The following is a 20,409-nucleotide window of genomic DNA, read 5'->3' as shown; positions in this document are numbered from 1 at the left end:
TAATATAAAATATCTTAGTGTGACTTTAAGCAAGCAATGAAAGATCTGTATGACAAGAACTTCAAGTCTCTGAAGAAAGAAATTAAGGAAGATCTCAGAAGATGGAAAGACCTCCCTTGCTCAGGGATTGGCAGGATTCATATAGTCAAAATGACCATTTTGAAAAAAGCAATCTAAAGATTCAATGGAACCCCCACAAAAATTCCAACTCAATTCTTCATAGAGTTAGCAAAAGCAATTTGCGAATTAATTTGGAGTAACAAAAAACCCAGGATAGCAAAAACTATACTCAACAGTAAAAGAACTTCTGGGGAATCACTGTCCCTGAACTCAAGCAGTAATATAGATAAACAATGACAACTGTATGATATTGGTTCATAGACAGGAAGGTAGATCAGTGCAATAAAATTGAAGACCCAGAAATGAACCCACACACCTATGCTCCCTTGATCTTTGCCAAAGAGCTAAACCATCCAATGGAAAAAAGAAAGCATTTTCAACAAAGGGTGCTGGTTCAACTGGAGGTCAGCATGTAGAAGAATGCAAATCAATCCATTTTTTTATTGTCTTGTACAAAGCTTATGTCCATGTGGATCAAGGGTCTCCACATCAAACCAGGTACACTCAAACTAATAGAAAAAAAGTGGAGAAGACTCTCAATCACAAGGGCATTGGGGAAAATTTCCTGAATAAAACACTAATGACTTATGCTCTAAGATCAAGAATTGACCAAAGCTATGTCATAAAACTGCTAAGCTTCTGTTAGGCAAAGGACACTCTCATTAAGGCAAAATGGCAACCAACAGATTGAGAAATTATTTTTACCAATACTATATCTGATAAAGGGCTAATATCCAAAATATATGAAGAACTCATGAAGTTAGACTCCACAGAGACTAATAACCCTATTAAAAATGGGGTATAGAACTAAACAAAGAATTCTCAGCTGAGGAATATCAAATGACTGTGAAGCACCCAAAGAAATGTTCAACTTTCTTAGTCATCAGGGAAATGCAAATCAAATCAACCTTGAGATTCCACCTCACACCAGTCAGAATGGCTAAGATCAAACATTCAGGTGACAACAGATGCTGGAGAGGATGTGGAGAAAAAGGAACACTCCTCCATTGTTGGTGGGATTGCAGACTGGTACAATCACTCTGGAAATTAGTCTGGTGGTTCCTCAGAAAATTGGACATATAGCTGAAGACCCAGCTATACCACTCCTTTCCATGCACTCAAAGGATACTCCAACCTATAACAGGGACACATGCTTCACTATCTTCATAGTAGCCTTATTTATAAGAGCCAGAAGCTGGAAAAAACCCATATGCCCTTCAACACAGGAATGGATACAGAATATGTGGTACCTCTATACAATGGAGTACTACTCAGCTATCAAAAACAATGGCTTCGTGAAATCCACAGGCAAATGATTTGAACTAGAAAATATCATCCTTAGTGAGGTGACTCAATCGCAGAAAAGCACACATCGTATGCACTCCCTGATAAGTGGATATTAGCCCAATAGTTCGAATTACCCAAGGTGCAATCCATAGACCACATGAAGCCCAAGAAGAAGGATGACCAAAATGCAGATGTTTCACTCTTTGTTAAAAGAGGAACAGAAATATCCATAGGAGTATATATGGAGGAAAAGTTTGGAGCAGCCACTGAAGGAGTGGCCATTCAGAGCCTGCCCCACATGTGCCCCATATATATACAGTCACCAAAACTAGATAAGATTGATGAAGCTAAGAAAGGCATGCTGACAGGAACCAGATATAGATGTCTCCTGAGAGACACAGTCAGAGCATGTCAAATACAGAGGCGAATGCTAGCAGCAAACCAGTGAACTGAGAATGAGACCCACGTTGGAGGAATTAGAGAAAGGTATGATAGAGCTAAAGGGGCTTACAAGCCCATTATAACAATGCCAACCAACCAGTGCTTCCAAGGAGTAAACCACTACCCAAAGACTATACATGGACTGACTCATGGCTCCAACTGCATATGTAGCAGAGGATGGTATTGTTGGGCATCAGTGGTAGGAGAAGCCCTTGATTCTGCCAAGGTTGGATCCGCAATGCAAGGGAATATCGGGGGCAGTAAGGGGTAGGTGGTGGTTATGGAGGTAAACACCCTTATAGAAGAAGGGGAGGAGGAGTGGATAAGGGGCACATGGACAGGAAATTGGAAAAGGGAATAACATTTGAAATGTAAATAAAGAAATATACAACAAAAAAGAATTATTTCCAATTTTTTTGAAGAACCACCACATTGATTTCCACAATGGTTGTACCAGTTTGCAATCACTCCAGCAATGGAGGAGTTTTCCTCATTCTTCACATCCTCACCAGCATTTGCTGTCAATTGAATTTTTTATGTTAGCCATTCTGATTAATGTGTGGTAGATCTCAGTGTATGTTGATTTGCATTTTCATAATGACTAAAGATTTTGAACATATCTTTTCGTACTTCATGGTCATTCAAGATTCCTCTGTTGAGAATTCTCTGTTTCGCTATGTACCCCATTTCTTTAATTGTCTTGCCTTTAACTTATTATTTCAAACATTTTTGTCATTATCTGCCAATAAAATGTTATCAATGTAATAATAAATGATAGATGGAGGGAATTGCTTATTTATTATTTCTGATGGTTGTTGTATAAAATATTGACATAGAGTTGGATTGTTCTGAGGTGAAAGGACCATAAACACCAAGGGTTAACATCAAACTTTTGCAGATAGGGTCTCTGTCCAGTTTCAAAGATATACTTCCTACTATAGCATGAATAAGATTAGAAATACTTAGTTTTTATTTTCTTTCCCATATGGTACTGCCTGGTTGACCAAAGGTTGAGTTGATAGAACCCGCTATTTTTTCCTAATGGCAAAATGTTACTTTATGTTTCTTTCTTGGACTGACTATCCTTAGACTAGTGTTTGCCCTTTCTACAATAGCTAGAGTCCCCTGCATGCCTTTGTGGCTACTAGAAACCAGAAACTGGTTGAACTTTTCTATGCATATTATGTTTTATAAAATCAAGATACCTTTTTTTTAGGCTCTTAAACTTATATCCTTAAAATTTCTTTAGCAATGACCAAATTCACCAAAATTGAAGCATTAGACATTTTTATTCCTGAGATTTCTAGATATAATTTGACCTATGATATTTGCATTATTTTCCTGAGTATCAAGACCAGTTATCATTTCATTTTTGGGGACTCCTTTTGCTTTCAATGGTCTTATTATTCTCTTACATTCAGTGTTTGCATTTTCAAATGCCAACTATTCTATCAATGGCTTTCTGATTTCAGGGTCTGATATGGCGCTATTTGCAGCTGAACCCAAACCTCTGTATGGAAGTTTGTAAATGCTTCTGTTAAATCTTGTATTTTTTTTTAAATAAATGATGTGTTTTTTTCTAGCCTCATCCATCACATCCCACACCCTTAATCTACAATATGACATTGTTCCATAATGACATTATTATATTGTATAGGTTCTCATAATGCAGTATAATGCATTTCATCAAGCAACTTATCTTTATTCACATTTATCCCACTTGCTTAACTTCGTTTAAATTTTTTTCTTTTGGCTCCATTTTTCTACAATGATAACCATTATAACTGCTGTCCAGCGTCTAGTATAGTTGACACTGATCTCTTCCAACCTTGGGGGATAACCTGATGTATAGCCAAGTTATTTAGCATTTCTTTAACAACTGGAGAATGTAAGCCATGCTATCTAATAGCCTCTTTACTATTCTTTCCATCATGTATTTTTATCACATATCAGGTGAATAGATTATCAGAAAAGTCAGGATTGTTAGCAGGCACATGTTGCACACAACCTGGGAAAGCTGAAAGTACTTGTATAGGCCCAAGGAAATTCTCTATTGGTGGACATGGTAGTACCTGTTTGTGTATACTGCTTTCTGTTCATCCAGGCCCCTTTTGTCACTTGTACCTGACAGTATAACGTATGGAGGAGGGCAGGGCATTAGCTTACCTTCCACCCTAATTTGCTTCCAAATTTCATCATGCACTAATTTCATAATCTCAGACACGAGGCAGGAACCATGGGCAACTCTGCTTCTAATGTCCAAATGCCACCATGTAGATCATTAAGGCAAGGGAGTCCTGATATACCAAGACAGAAAAAAAATGCAGTGACCTTGCTGCAAACAATGGTAATATGGGTCTGTTCAGAGTGTGCATCAATATCAACAGAGAGTATTGATAATTGTGATGAGGGAACAAATGGGAGTGATAGAGTTGGGTACCACTAAAACCAGTGTGTACTTTATTTTTCTTCCAGCAGCCAGACTTTGAATGCCCTGTAGTGCTTGTTTTGGCCAGCACAATCTAAACAGCAACAGGAACTATAACCCCAAATCAGATTCACTGCAGGCTCCAGTAGTGTGTATCTGAATGTTGAACTAATAGCAAAGAACACAGAAAGCAAAATTTTAGTTAAATGAGGAAGACATAGTTTAAGGTATACTTATTAGAATCACAAGTGCCTTGCTGTGATACTCAAAAGTCCTCAATACCCAAGTTGTGAATGTAGGAAATCACAAGGCAATTAAGACAGAGCCCTCTCCAAAGGATCTTCATAAGTGAGAAAGATCACAGTTTTGTAAATGAATGTTTCTGCTCTATGTTGGCATACTTGTCTTCTGGGCACTTCAAACACAAATCCATATCTGGTGGAGAAAGGAAAGTTTTGTTCATACTTGTTCAGCTGTTTTATTGACAGTCCAAGCTTCTTAAGTGTGTTTAAGAAGCCTTCTGATATACATATAAAGTATATATTATGCATAGCTTTATATCTATTCATCTATAAAACCATACATATATAACACATGTGAATTTGTATATCATACCTATTTACTGATATCCATCTGTCTGCCAAGTATGTAACAGAAGGACATTGTTGCACAGCAAGGATTTGGTGTCATAATGCTCATTACCTTTACAGAGAATCCAATGAATCCATCATTTCTTTGTCTATTCCACTGAAATTTAATGATAATATCATTTATTATGTTTCAGAAATCACAGATTATAATATAATCACAGATTATGAATAGGTCCATTATGAATTGAACTATTTTGGTAAATTCACAGGAGCTAATATCAAGCTGAGTGTATTTTAAGGTTAGAGTTGATATGGATTCATTGCCCCCCAAGATTTTACTCACTTTTTGTGAAAGCTGTGTCCATGAAAGAAGGAAACTCTGTCTTTTAGTGGTGCAGGACATCAAATAGGTTTCATAGTTTAAAGTCACCTGCCCAAACACACGGATTTTAAAGCAATAATAAAGGCAATCAATCTGTAGTGTGTGTGTGTGTGTGTGTGTGTGTGTGTGTGTGTGTGTGTGTGTGCGCACATGTGTTTGTGTGTGTGTTTGTGTGTGCACACATGAAAAAATATAATAAAAGTGTTCATAAATTTTGGAGTTATTCAGTTCTACATGTGAGCAGAGGGTGTATAAGTATGAGAACTGAGCTTTGTAAAATTATGTTAGTGTTTGAAAATTGCAAAATATATTAAAATAATATGCCATCAGTTGGGTCCTCATCTGACAGGAGGTCACTTATATCCTGAGTCTTTTTCATAAGTAGCATTAAACCTATCAATGAATGGAGAAACTTCGGTTATTTTTTGTTTTGGAAATCCCTACATCTTGATTCTCTTGGCTTTAGAATCAGTCATCTAATTTCTCATTCCCTAATTGCCATGTATGTCAGACCTATGCTTTATTGTCATGTACTATAGTGAAGATGATATGATAAATTACCATGTCATGGAAAAGCAACAACTATCAAGTGAGAAAGGTATAATAGAATGTTCATGTGGAACCATCTTACCCTATTCATTAGATATAACCCCAACTATAACAAATCTAACAAATGTTTTTGCAATTTTACTGAATCTTGGAATATTTGCTGAGATGTTCCTGTGATCCCACAATTTTATTTATCTTTATCTATAGAACTGCATTTACGGAAAGCAATGATTAGTTAATGCTTTTAAGGGACTGGGCATTTGTGTCAACAGTGCAGAGAATGTACCGTCCATGCAGAAATCTGAGCTCTCTTCCTAAACTCTTGTCAGGGGTTTCACAGCATTCTCTGTGTGTCTTACTGCTGGGTCACTGGATGCCTCTCATTCGCACCTGTGCCGCCGTAACCTCTTCAACCCAAATAAGCCCCTGCAAAAAAACCTCAACTAGATTAGTATGAATAAAAGCTCATGCCTAGATTGGGCAGATTTACCACTACACTACACTATTCCACTGGCTATGACAGCCCTTATGATTTGCAGTTTCTTCAGGACATATGCTTCAGTTCCATCTTCCTTCCACTTCCTCTCTCTTTGACAACCTCTCTCTTTCCACTCTTCATCTCCACCTTCCCTTCCTTTGCCAATCACCTGCTCTCACCTTTATTTTACATTTACAAGTTAAAATGGGGAGAAGGTTCTGATGTAATCACCTGAGTTCTCAGTAGGTGACAAGTCAGCCCTTCTTGGGGCAGTGGATTAGCATCAAAATAGACAATTCCAGGGCAAACCACAACATATCTGCACTTGTACATTCATAGAAGCACTTATGTAATTAGTGTACAAACATACACACAAGTAAAATACTAAATACAATTTATTGTTAAAATGTACTTATTGTTCTAAATAGGGTTTACTCATATTTGCTTTATTAGAAATAATTTTCCTAACACTTTATTTAGTAATATTCTGAATATTTTTGTAACAATGTATAGCATTCAGAAGACATCTTCTAGGATTAGGCTATCTCATGTTACTAAATGTTCCTGCATATGGACTCAGTTCATATTTAGTGTTCAGGGATTTAGCAGTTGAACTATCATATTGGACACAAATATACTTCAAAGATTTTATTTCTTGAAGACCTCACATTCTGAAGACCTCACAATAATTCTGCTGCACTCATGGCAACTGGTAACCCCTCCCACCCCCCAAAAAAACCCCACAGCAGCTAGTGTCTTCAAGGAGCCCAGCGTGGACTCTGGCCACATCATCCCCGCAATACCCCCAAACTCCACACCCCATCTCTCATATGCATTATGCCAGTGCAAATTTCCATTTTGTCTGCTCATGTGAAGAGTCAACAGTTTGCAAACCTCCCAGGAGTCTTGTTTCATGCAGGACAACTGATAACATAGTCTGAAGGCCTTCACAGATTTCTTTTACACACAGGGCAATAGAACCCAGAGTCTGAAAGCCTCCAAGGAGATCCATTGCATATCAGGCAACCAATCAGGTTGTCTGCCACTTCAAAGACCTTATAGTCTGAAGGCTTCCCAGGAGAACTGATGCAGCCAGGGAAACAAATTACTTGTGTACATGTTCCTCAAAAGACACAACAGTCTGAAGGCCACAAGAAGGTCTGCTATGGCCAGGGACACAGGCATTACAGGAAACCTGCACCAATCCAGGGATACATGTAGCAAGTTGAAGACAGGGATGCCCAGGACAGCTAATACCAGGGATAAGAAAATGGTTAGAGGCAAGCACAAGGCCATCAATAACAGAAGAGAAAAAATACTGGGGCATTATTAGAACCAATTTCACCCACTACAGCATGCCCTGGATACACAAACACGCCTGAAAATAAGGTTTTGGACCTAAAGTACTACCTCCTGAAGATAATAGAGTCCTTTAAGGAGGATATAAATTATTCTCTGAAAGAAATGCAGGAAAACGTGGGTAAACATGTAGACGCTCCTAAAGAGAAAACAAATTATTTCATTAAAGAAAAAATACAACAAAATAGGTGAAGGAATTTAACAAAGCAGTGAAAAACGTAAAGGAAGAAGTACAAAAAAATAAAGGAAGCACAAATGGAGGCAACCCTGGAAATAGAAAACCTTGGAATAGCTTAGGAGGTACAGATGTATCCACAACAGAGTACAATTGATAGGTGTAGAAGATACTTTAGAAGATACTGATAAAATGGTAAAAGACAATTCAAAACATAAAAATTCCTAACGTAAAAATTCCAGGAAATCTATGACACAATGAAAAGAACAAATCAAAGCTTGAAGTGTCTTTAACAAAATCGTAGAAAAAACTTCCCAAACTTAAATATAGAGATGGCCATAAACATATAAGAACCCTATAGGAAACCAAATAGATTGGAACAGAGAAGAAAATTCTCTTGTCACGTGTATGTTGATGTCATTATGCAGATGAAGGCAGGTACAGAATAGAACGAGGCCTGTCACTGGAGTATGGGTGGGAGAAGTTTTAGAGGAGGAGGAGACTGGAGCTAGAGGAGAGAGCCTCGGTAAGCACAACATGGGAGCAGATGTAAATGGCCGTCATCATGGAACCTTACAGAGATACAGGTTGTTATGAATATTCTTAAGGGATGGATGTGTACAAGACTTTGTGTGTCAAGGTGCGCAATCTGTGTTTTAGCTCGGTGGGCAGTTTATATCCTTATCAATCGTTCATAAGTTAATTGTGTAGCTGTATTGTACAGCGAGCATTTAACACATAAATCTGGTTGTTGGGTTCCAGTTTGCTGAGTAATGATTTCACTGGGTAGTTGGGAATGTGAAAAGAGTCTGTGACAGGAAGCCATGCTAGAATATAGAATGCTTGGTGCTGGGGCCACACTAAGACGGCCTGCTGAATGAATGTGAGTCTTAGGTCTGGTAACCACTGCCAAGGGGACAGTGTGTGAAAGTGGTAACAGAGAAACAGCAAGAGAAAGCTGATTCAGGGTGGAGTTGGAACTCAGAGGACCCAGGTTGAGCACCTTTTTAAGTTTTACTGCAACAGACACACGATAATCAAAACACTAAATACACAGAATAAAGAAAGAATATTAAAAGCAGTATAGAAAAAGGCAAAGTATCATATAAAGGCAGACATATAAGAATTATACCAGAATTCTCAACAGAAAAATCCAATAAGGAGATACTCTCAATTCTGAATATCTATGCCCCAAATTTAAGGACACCAGAATCCATAAAAAGAAACTTTACTAAGGCTGAATAAATACACTGAACTGCAAATAATAATAGTGAGAGACTTCAACACTTCACTCTCAGTGATACACAGGTCATTGAAACAGAAACTAAACAGAGACACAGTGAAAATGATAGAGGTTATTAACCAAATGGATTTAACAGATATATAGAGGACATTTCTCCCTAAAACCAAAGAATACCTCTTTTTCTCAGCACCTCATGGGCCTTCTCTAAAATCGACCATGTAATCTGTCACAACAGAAGTCTCACCTTATCGAGAAGCCTGAAATTATCACATGCATCCTATGAGATCACCACAGACTGAGGCTAGACTTTAATAATAACCAGAAATACAAATTCCCATGGAAAGTGAACAGCTTTCTTTTCATTGATAAGTTAGTTAGGAAGAAGTAAAGAAAGAAATTAAAGACTTAATGGAATTTGATGAAAATGATGACACAGCAAACCCAAACTTATTGTATGTAGTGAAAGGAGTCCTAAGAGGAAATTTTATTATACTAAGTGTGCTGGTAAAGAAATTGGAGAAATCTTACATTATAAACTTAATTGCATACTTGAAAGTATTAGAAGAAATGTATACAACCAATTGGAGGAGACAGCAGAAAATAGTCAAATTCAGGACTGAAATCAACCAAATAGAAACAATGAAAAATATGCAGTCAAAAAAGCAAATGCTGTCTCTTTGAGAAAATCAACAAGATAGATAAATAAAACCCCTAGCCAAACTAACTAAAGGGCATGGAGACAGTATAAAATTAACAAAATCAGGAGTGTAAAGGGAGAAATACCAACAGAAACTGCAGAAATAAAAAAAGTCATCAGATCCTACTACAAAAGCCAACAATAGTCAACAAAACTGAAAAATATCAATGAAATGGATGATTTTCTAGATAGATATCATGCACCAAAGTTAACTAAAGAGGAGGTATATTATCTAAACAGGCCCATATCCAACATCTAAGAAATAATCTAAAATCCTATAAACAAACAAACAAATCCCAGATACATTTTGTAGAAATGTACCAGGCCTTCAAAGAAAAGCTCATAGCAACACATCTCAAATTATTCCATAGAATAGGTACAGAAGTATCACTACATAATTCATTCTATGGAGACACAACTACTCTGATACCTAAACTCCACAAGGACCCCACAAGTTCAAAATATTTCAATCAAATTTCACTCATGAATATCGATACAAAAGCCTCAATAAAATTCTATCAAATAAAATCCAAAAACACATTACAACCATTATTCACCAAGAACAAGTAGAATTTATCCCAGGGATGCAAGGTTTGATCAATGTATAAAAATCCATTAATGTAATCTAGTATATAAACAAACTCAAAGGAAAAGTAACCTATTTTCTCATTAGATGCTGAAAAACATTTGACAAAATGTATCACCCCTTTAGATTAATAGTATTAGAGAGATCAGGAATCAAGGCCCATACAGAAACATTATTGAATACATATAAAGCAAACCAACAGCCAATATAAAATTAAATGGACAGATACTTGAAGCAATCCTGCTAAAAGAAAGGAGAAGACAAAGATACCCACTCTCCCTTTACATATTCAATATAAAATTTCTGTCTATAGCAATAAGACAGCTAAAGTAGATCAAAGGGATATAACTTGGCAAAGAAGTAGTTGTGGTATCATTATTTGCAGATCATATGATAGTATACATAAGTGACCCCAGAAATTTAACAAAGAACTTTTATAGTTCATAAACAACTTCAGCAAAGTGGCTGGATATAAAACTAAATCAAAGAAGTCAGTATTCTTTTTTAGACAAATGATAATCATGCTGAAAAAGAAATTAGAGATACAACATCCTACAGAATAGATCCTACAGAGAGAGGTCAGGAAGTCTAATAAAAACATGTAGCAGTGGGGGATGAGGAACTGTGGGGTAGCCACTAGAATGTTCCAGACACCATGGAAATTAGAGGCTCCCAGGACCCAACAGGGTTTACTTTAGCTGAAACATGCAGCTGAAGGAAATAGAACCTATAGAGACCATCCCCACTAGATAGGCAAGGGTTCCAGTTGAGGGATGAGTCCACTCACACATGTCAAAGGTTTTATCCCATAAATATTCCTGTCCATAGAAAGACAGGGACAAAATTGGAGTCCTGGAGGTACTGCCAGCCCCTGATCAATGTAGATATGGATGCTCCCAGCCAACCATCAGAGTGAGCTCAGGGACTCAGGTGTGTGAGCATGGGGAAGGACTGGAAAACAGTGCAAACTTGCAACCCCGTAGATATAACAATGTCAGCTGCCCTTACCATCCAGAGCTCCAGGGACTAGATCGCCAAACAAGGGTTATACATGGAGGGATCCATGGCTCCAAATACATATGTAGCATAGGATGGCTTTATCTGATATCAGTGGGAGGGGGGCATTCTTGGTTTGATGCCCCAGTGTAATGGGGATTTTGGAATGGTGGGGCAGGAATGGGTGGATAGTTTGAAGAGCACCCTCATAGAGGTAAGAAGGAGGAGGACGGGGGGGGGGATAGAATAGAAGTATGTGGGGGTTGGGGATTTAGCTCAGCGGTAGAGCGCTTGCCTAGCGAGCGCAAGGCCCTGGGTTCGGTCCCTAGCTCTGGAAAAAAAAAAAGAAGTATGTGGAGGGGTAACTAGGAAGGGAGAATATCACTTAAGTGGTAAGTGAATGGAATGATTAATAAAAAAGTTAAAAGAATATTAAATATAAAACCCCTCATATTTTATACATCATGTTTTAGTAATTATCTACAAATTCTTACATATCAAACCACGTGAATTTTTAAAATGTACATGTCTAGCTGATGCACGAAGTCTCCAGTCTCATACTAAGCAGTATATGATAATTTTACAAGTAATTATTAGTCATCTTCAATAATGTAACTGAGCTCTTGAATTGATTTCCAATATCTACCTAAGACATTTCAGTTGATATTTTTGTCTTTTTTTGTTCTCCACTGGCTTCTGTACTTACATGGTCCCCATAAAATTTGTAGGTATACATACCTAAATGTAAAACATTAAAGATTCAGGAATAGAATATAATATAAATGTCATTTTAGAGATCAGTTATTAAAATAAATAAATAAATATGTATAGAATTTCCTAGAGTCAACTCTCTCTGACTGTCTCTGTCTGTCTGTCTGTCTGTCTGTCTGTCTGTCTGTCTTTCCCCCCTCTATCTCTCTCTGTCTGCTCCCCCTCTCTCTGTCTTTTTCAAAAAGCCATCTTTCTTGAATTTTCCATGAATACAGTTTGAATGATAATGCATAATGTATTCCTTGAAAGGGACATTCTATGAGGTCTCAAAGTAGTAGGAAAGTGATACATTGTGTTTGTTAATGCTGGTGCATTTTGCTCACATTCAGCATCCCAGTGTGGGAGGATCATTGATCAATGTAAAAGATTTAGTGCAGCTGTAAACACTCACTTGTTTTACTGGATATTTTATTTTCTAGGAAGTCACATAATCAAAACAACTCATTCCTTTTCCATCCTACCAGAATTTTCTGAGTTCAAGACCTAAAAGTGCACTGTGCATAGAGGGTTGTCCTCAAGAAATATTTGATATATGTCCATATCAGTAATTTTACTTATCCCTTCAATAACTGCAATAATATAGGATGTTGAGATATCTACAAGCTTATTTTATATACACAAACCAACTAAGCATAATCACCTAATATATTATATGATGCCAAAAAAGGAATGTATGGAAAAATACTGTCAAAAATTAACTGCATCCCAAATTTTAGAAATCTCGATGATGAACATTTGTTTTTCAATCAGATCTTGCAATCTGATTTCTATAGTTAATCTTCAACTTGACAAAAAGTCAAGAGAAAGGCCAAATGATCCTTAAATAAATAATTCTATTCATAAACGTAGCACATCTTCTTATCGGAGGAACATTTTATTAATTAGTATTTGATGTAACTGCATGTCACTCACGATGGTCAGTTCTGTCTCTTGGCAGGAATGAAGGAGTAATCAATCAGTGCCAGCCAGACAGCAGTAGAATATCAGGTTCTATGCTTTCACCGCAGTCTCCAAAGTACTTCCTTGTGATTCCCTGACTGTGAACCATGACACGAATCAAATTTCATGCTGATTATTTTATGTTTTGGACGTAATCATAGCAACTGAGTAGAAAGTTTGGGATGAAAAAGATCTGAAACTGAAAGATCAAATTGCACTGACTTATTTGTATGTGAATTCGTTGTAGCCTAGAGTCACTGGAGAGGAAGCAGCCTCAGTTGAGGAAATGTTTTCTTGCATTCCAATTATGAGTCATTTCCTCAATTAGTGTTCAGTGGGGAATGGCCCATCAAATCCCAAGATGTGTGGGGCCATCCCTCAGCCTGTAGTAGAGGATTTTATAGGAAATCAGGCTGAGCAAACCGTGTGAAGCAAACCAGTAAGCAGCACTCTGACTTAGCCTCTATGTCAGAACCTGCCTCCATTTCCAAGCTCTGCTTCAGTTTCTATCATTCCTTTCCCCAGTGATGTACACTGATCTGGAAGAGTAAAACAAGTAAACATTTTGCTACTGTACTTACATTTTGCTCATGGTGCTCTGCCCCAGCAATAGGAGTCCTAACAAAACTAAAACTCAAATCTCAGTGATCCAATATGACCTTCCCTATATGATCGCTGAAAACCAAGACAAATGGACTGTGATGTGGACAAGAGAGAAGACGCTCAGACTGGTGCATTTGTGGTAAGGATGTAATGAGTCAGTGTGAATCGACACGAAGGTGTCGTTAGGACAAAATGGCTACCAATAGATTGGGAATAGATCTTTACCAATCCTACATCTGGTAGAGGGCTGATATTCAATATATACAAAGAATTCAAGAAGTTAGACTCCAGAGAGTCCAATAACCCTTTCAAAATGGGGTACAGAGCTAAAGAAAGGATTCTCAATGGAGGATTATTGAATGGCCAGGAAACACCTAAAGAGCTGTTCAGCAACCTTGGTCATTAGAGAAATGCAAATCAAAACAACCCTGAGATTCCACCTCACACCAGTCAAAAGGGCTAAGATGGAAAAACTCAGGGGACAGCGGATGCTGGCGAGGATGTGAGGAACGGGGAACACTCCTGCACTTTTGGTGGGATTGCCAGGTGATACCACCACTCTAGAAACCAGTTTGGCAGTTCCTCAGAAAATTGGACATACTTCTACCCAAGGACCCAGGTATACCACTCCTGGAACAACCCAAAAGTTGTTCCGACATATAGTAAGTGTCTGGGGCCACCTGGCCTGCTTATGCCTGAGCTAGGTGTTTCCACTTCACGGGCCCTTCTTTCCAAGTGACATACATGGCGGTTACCACCAGGCAAGTATACTTGGGATTTCCTGGTAGCTTGCTTTAGCACTAGAATGAGTTTTATTCTGTTGCTAGTTAGAAGCTTCAGGAAAATCAAATTTATTGGAGGTTGGAAGTTTGGGGGAAATGGGAACTTATGCCATTGGTTTCTGATGTGATGTATGTCCGTTACCCTGACTACCAGTTTGCATTGTATGATTTTTCTGCTTGTAAGCAAGTGCTTTTGGCTTTATTAAATGAGACTTGATCAGAATACAGCCTTGTCTCCATTTCTTGTGCCTCTTGTCCCGTCCATTCTCACTCCCTTCTCCAGGATCTCCTTTGACTTTCCTGTGGGCTGGGACATGTGGTGCCCAATGTGTGGGGCCCTGATACAGGGTGCTTATCATGAGGAAGAAGATCAGGTGGCCAGCATTGTATACAGAAATTTCTTCAAACGTCTAGGGAGCCTGCTGTGGACAAAGCAAAGGTGAGCGATAGAGTCTGAACATGGGACAAACATTAAGCCCACATGAGGTCTAGGTGAAACAATTAAAAGAGGCATTAAAGGTACAAGAAGTAAAGGTAAAATCCAATGACTTGTTTAAATTTTTTGATTTTGTTTGTGATCTTTGCCCTGGGTTTCCTCAGGAGAGCACTATTGATGTTCAATGATGGAATAGAGTAGGAGATGTTCTTAAAGATTTTTATAAACTTTTGGGCCTGAAAAGTTTCCTGTGACTGCTTTTTCTTATTGGGATCTAAGTAAAGAATTAATTTATAAAGAGGAGACTTGCCCAACATTAATAGCTGCGATATCACAAATGAGGAGATTCTAAAGTTTCCCTCCAATATCAATAAGGTCAAAACACAGGAAGAAGAGGAAATTGATCTAATTTCCCTAGAAAGTGAGGATGAGGGTGTACAAGGGGGAAGACAGAAAAACATTCACAAAAAAAGATAATAAAAGAGAAAAATCTGATATTAGACTCAAGCCAGATTGAGACTTAAAAAAAATTCCCCCTTTTAAAGATCTATCTGACCTCAACAATGAAAGTGACCCAAAATCAGCAAAAGTTAATTTGAATTCTTTAGAAGATGAGGCAGCCAAATATCACAACCCCAATTGGCTTCCACCAGTTTCTCTGCCACCTGCTTATAATCAGGCCTCTGAGCTTACTGTAATCGTGGTCATTCACCCCGCGCAAGAGTTGAAACCCAAAATCACTTATCTGGAGGAACAGATAACGTTAGAGGAACTTCATCAATCTTTGATTAACAAACTACAAAAATTAAAAACAGGGGATGAGTCTGTGAAAGATACACGCTCAAAAGCAAAAACAAGTCACCCTTCACAGCAGCCTGGACAATTCATACCCAAAGGCAAAATGCTTGTGAATCCTAACAATGAAAATGAAAATGAAAATGTGTTAGAAGCCTTCCCAGTAACAGAAAGTGTAGATGCACAGGGACAGCCTTGGCGACATAACCAAGGATGTGACTTTAAAATTATCATAATATTAAAAACTGCTGTGGCCCAATATGGTGCTACTGCTCTTGATACTTTGCCTATTTCAGAATCAGTGGTTGAAAACTGGCTCAGTTCTGGGAACACTAGTTCATGCTGTCCTGACTGGTGGTGACTATCTTCTATGGAAGTCAGAAGTTTTTGAAATTGTAGAGAGATTGTCAAAAGGAATGTTCAGGTAGGTAATGGATGGACCTTTGACATGCTGACTGGATCACACAATTATTATACTAATGATGCTCAGATGCAATGTGATCCTGGGCTATTTGCTCAAATTCAAGCAGCAGTCACTTGGGCTTGGAGAAAACTCCTTGGTAAAGGGGATCCAGGAGTGACACTTACTGGGGGGAAACAGGGACTGGATGAGCCTTTTTCATACTTTGTACACAGGCTCATGACTAGTGCACGTTGAATTTTTGGAAGTGCAGAGGCAGGTGTTGATTATGTGAAACAATTAGCCTATAAAAATGCCAATCCAGCCTGTCATGCGGCTATCAGACCCTACAGAAAGAAGTCTGATTTCATAGGTTACAGCCATCTCTTTCCAGACATAGAACCCTCATATCAACAGGGACAGAGAGGTCCTTGGCATTCAAATCTTAGAATTTAAAATAAAAAGAGCATTATTTAAATAATTGTATGGCATACAGGTATATAACTCCCCCTTTTTATTTATTAAGATATTGTTTTAACGTTTTATAATACCTCTTTTATACTATAGTTTCCTTGAGCATTATAAGGAATCTCAACAATATGGGTAACATCTATTTGTCAAATATCATCAGGCTGTAACCCTCTTGGGTTAACTCTCAAATTGGGAAAGGAAATAAATGGGGCACACTGGGGATACTGACTGATTATTTGGGCTGTTTGTTCTTTAGTTATGCTATTGTGAAACCTCAAAGAATTAGCATTAAGATAATTTTTTATCTGTCCAGTTTTATCATAGGCAGTACTATTTATCTATTGGAAGAACCATCAGTATCATATATAACTGTGGATACTTCTGCCTCAAAGGCTTTAAGGCAGAGGCTATATACACAGACTATCCCCTGAGGTAACACAACCCAATGATAGCGAGGAGAAGGCTCCTGAAAATTTATGGAAGGAATGTTAAAAACAAATCTCTCACAATCTTTAGAAGCTAGTGGAATAGTAAAGAAACAATCTTTTTTTTTCTTTATTAACTGAGTATTTCTTATTTACATTTCGAGTGTTATTCCCTTTCCCGGTTTCCAGGCCAACATCCCCCTAACCCCTCCCCCTCCCCTTCTATATGGGTGTTCTCCTCCCCATCCTCCCCCCATTACCGCCCTCCCCCCAACAATCACGTTCACTGGGGGGTCAGTCTTAGCAGGACCAAGGGCTTCCCCTTCCACTGGTGCTCTTACTAGGCTATCCATTGCTACCTATGAGGTTGGAGCCCAGGGTCAGTCCATGTATAGTCTTTGGGTAGTGGCTTAGTCCCTGGAAGCTCTGGTTGGTTGGCATTGTTGTTCATATGGGGTCTCGACCCCCTTCAAGCTCTTCCAGTCCTTTCTCTGATTCCTTCAATGGGGGTCCCGTTCTCAGTTCAGTGGTTTGCTGCTGGCATTCACCTATGTATTTGCTGTATTCTGCCTGTGTCTCTCAGGAGAGATCTACATCACATCTGATTTGCAAACAGAATTTGAGGTGAAGACATTGAGCCTTTAATAGATGAGATGTACTTCATATACCTGATAGACAGTCATCTGAATCAATATGCAGACCTGCAGTGCCTGTGCAGTACCAAAATGGTTGTTGGTACTGTAAAAACACCCAAACCCCATGAACATTCTTCCTTATCAGTTAGACACCATGCAACTAATCTTTACAAATACTTTAAAAGCATATCTCCTCAGACAATCCAACAATATAACTGCTGGATATGCTCCTTTGACAACAGTAGACTTGTAACACACTTCGCGTGTCTCAGTCCAGAGAATTCAAATGGTAGAAGTGCTATGTAATGATGTATGTTCACAGGGTGTGTTAGGTATGGGTCAGTGTTAGAAAATACTGATGAGGGGGCAAGTGATGCTTGCTGGAATGGAAGAAACGTTGGAATGACTGAAGAAGAAAGACAAAGATAAAACTATAAGCAAATGTAATGGCTTGTGTTCTCATGCTAATTGTGTTACCCAAAAACCTGTTTGCAGTGTCCCTCATGCAGCTTGTTTCCAGTACTTGCGAGGAGGATTATTTGACTCCAGCTGTTAGATGAGCTCATGCAACATAAGGCTGATTCCAATTCCTGCTATGTCAGGCTGTACTCCAGAGCAAACATCAGTCCTTTTCGTTTTTTTTTCAAGCTTAATCATCCCTAATGTTCTTGATCTGCTGGACCATCTTTCAAGTGGGTGTGTCCACAACTGCTCTTTGAAACAACTCATTCTCTGTTTCTTTTGAAAAATATAGCCTACGGCTAATGAGATGGCTCAGTGGGTAAAGGCATCTGCTGCTCAGGTCTGAGGACTCAGGGTTGATCTCTGAAATGCAAGTAAAGGTGGAAGGAGATAATGCCACAGAGCTTTCCTCTGACTTTCCTACCCATGCTGTGGTGTGCTTGTATACACATGCACACAATAATAATAGATGAAAAAGTTTAAAATATGCGGTTACTAGGGTGCATATATATGAGGATTTACACCTCATTCTTAACAAAACAAGACAAAACTTCAGATATCCTAAATGTGTGTGTGTATGTGTGTGTATCTATATCTAATGTATACTATATATTATTTATATCTAGATCTAATAGTTAAGCTTCCATCTGATAAAAATCTAAAAATCTGGAATCACTTGAGTTGTTTTACTCCTCTCTTACTCAGGAGAATGCCACATTTACTTGAGAAGGTTTTGCAATTGTGGCAGCATCATACTCTGCAAATAAATGCTCGAGCATCCCTCACCGCGGACGGTGGTGGCAACATAGACCTGCACCCCGTGCCTGTCCTCTCGGCCCACCTTGGTCTCCACGCCACACTCTTGTGTCACTGAGAGCGGGAAATAACTCTAAAGCAGCTACAAGGACAGTTTGGCAGAGCTGTGGGAAATCTTGTCCTTAGTTTGCGGCCCGAACAAGGAAAAGGCCTTTCCAAGAGACCATTGGTCCAGCCATTTGTCGCTCGGTGCTAAGAATTGTGGGTAATGTAGTTTCCTTAGCTCCTCAACATCCTCAGTTGGTTTCAGAGGCAATTTCATGCAGACAAATCAGGATTCTGGAAGCCATTAAAAGTTTAAGAAAAGCGCGGGATTGGGATAAACAACGTCTAGAATCCTGTGTGACAAAAGACCCCAACAGTCACCTCAAATAGTCCTTAGACTTAGGGTCGACCCTGCCCTTTCAGACTCTTGGACTTGGGTAACTGCAGAAAACAAGCAGAAAATGCAGAGTAGGGAGGAAAAAAAAAGAAAAGAAAAAGAAAAAGAAATGACCTAGAACTATTTGATTCATATGGCGTCAGTGAGACCAACCGAACCAAACGACAACAAAAATCTGAAGTTTTTGAGTCGTTTAGTATCTCTTACTATGAACAAAAGTAGACTGGCTAAGTAGGACTGGATGAGGACTGGGTCTCTTGAGGGAAAGGCTGGATTTGGAGTCGTCTGTAGCTTTCAGATTGCGGTTATTATGGCTGTGCATTACCCATAAGACGGCGTTTGTGATCTTATATTTCGTTCTTTTATATATTTGGTTGTGAGCCTAGCCTTTAACGGCTCCAGCCCTATTTCGTTCTTTTAAAAATACTTGTTTTTATCTCTGTGTGCTCAAGGAAGCCAGAAGAGGGTGTCAGATCCTCCAGACCTGGAGCCAAGATCAGCCGTTAGCAGTCTGACCGAGGTGCTGGGGTCTGAACTTGTGTGCACTGGAAGAGCACTTAACTGCTGAGACATGTCTTCAGCCTCTTAAGATTTCCTTAAGTGCTTGTTTGGCGGTTCTAGCAGGAGAGAGCAGCTACTCACATACTCTTGATCAACTACTGGTCTTTCTCTACTAGGGAATGTGTTCCTCTTCGGCCAAACTCAGTTTCAGGAGAAATATGGAACAGTGAGGAAGAGAACACCCGCCTGGCCAGTCACATTAACCGAATCAACTGTGGGGATCAGTGGGGTTACAGATGTTGTAACCAGATTGCTAGCAAGTTCTTAGAGTGTTTCTTTAGTATTTGTTTGTTTTGTTGTTTTTTTCTTTTTCGGGACAGGGTAGCTCTGGCTGTCCTTAAACTCTTACTTGTGGAAATCACACGCTACTATCACTTGAGATCCAACAGGTTTGAGTATGCCTACCCCTAAGGCCTTGACACAGACCACTTAGCATCTCAGGGTATGCCTAGAATTGGTAGAAGCAATCTGCCTGCTGTAAAAGGAGCACCATGTTAGTGCCACGAGCACTGCCCACTCAAGCAGAAACCCAGGATTCATTGATCCATAGCTCAAGTAGCCTACATAGGGGTAACTGGACCCAGGAAATAATTTCCACAA

The 20,409-nt window shown here is 38.9% G+C and overlaps 1 pseudogene; it reads right to left on the bottom strand.

The window, feature by feature from the left end:
• Vom2r-ps46 (vomeronasal 2 receptor, pseudogene 46) lies at positions 4,594 to 4,712 on the bottom strand (annotated as a pseudogene).

The sequence above is a fragment of the Rattus norvegicus genome, chromosome 1 (genome assembly GCF_021556685.1).
Source record: "Rattus norvegicus strain SHRSP/BbbUtx chromosome 1, alternate assembly SHRSP_T2T, whole genome shotgun sequence".
Classification (NCBI taxonomy): domain Eukaryota; kingdom Metazoa; phylum Chordata; class Mammalia; order Rodentia; family Muridae; genus Rattus; species Rattus norvegicus.
The sequence above is the reverse complement of the archived record's forward strand: the minus strand, read 5'-3'. Positions and strand labels throughout refer to the sequence as shown.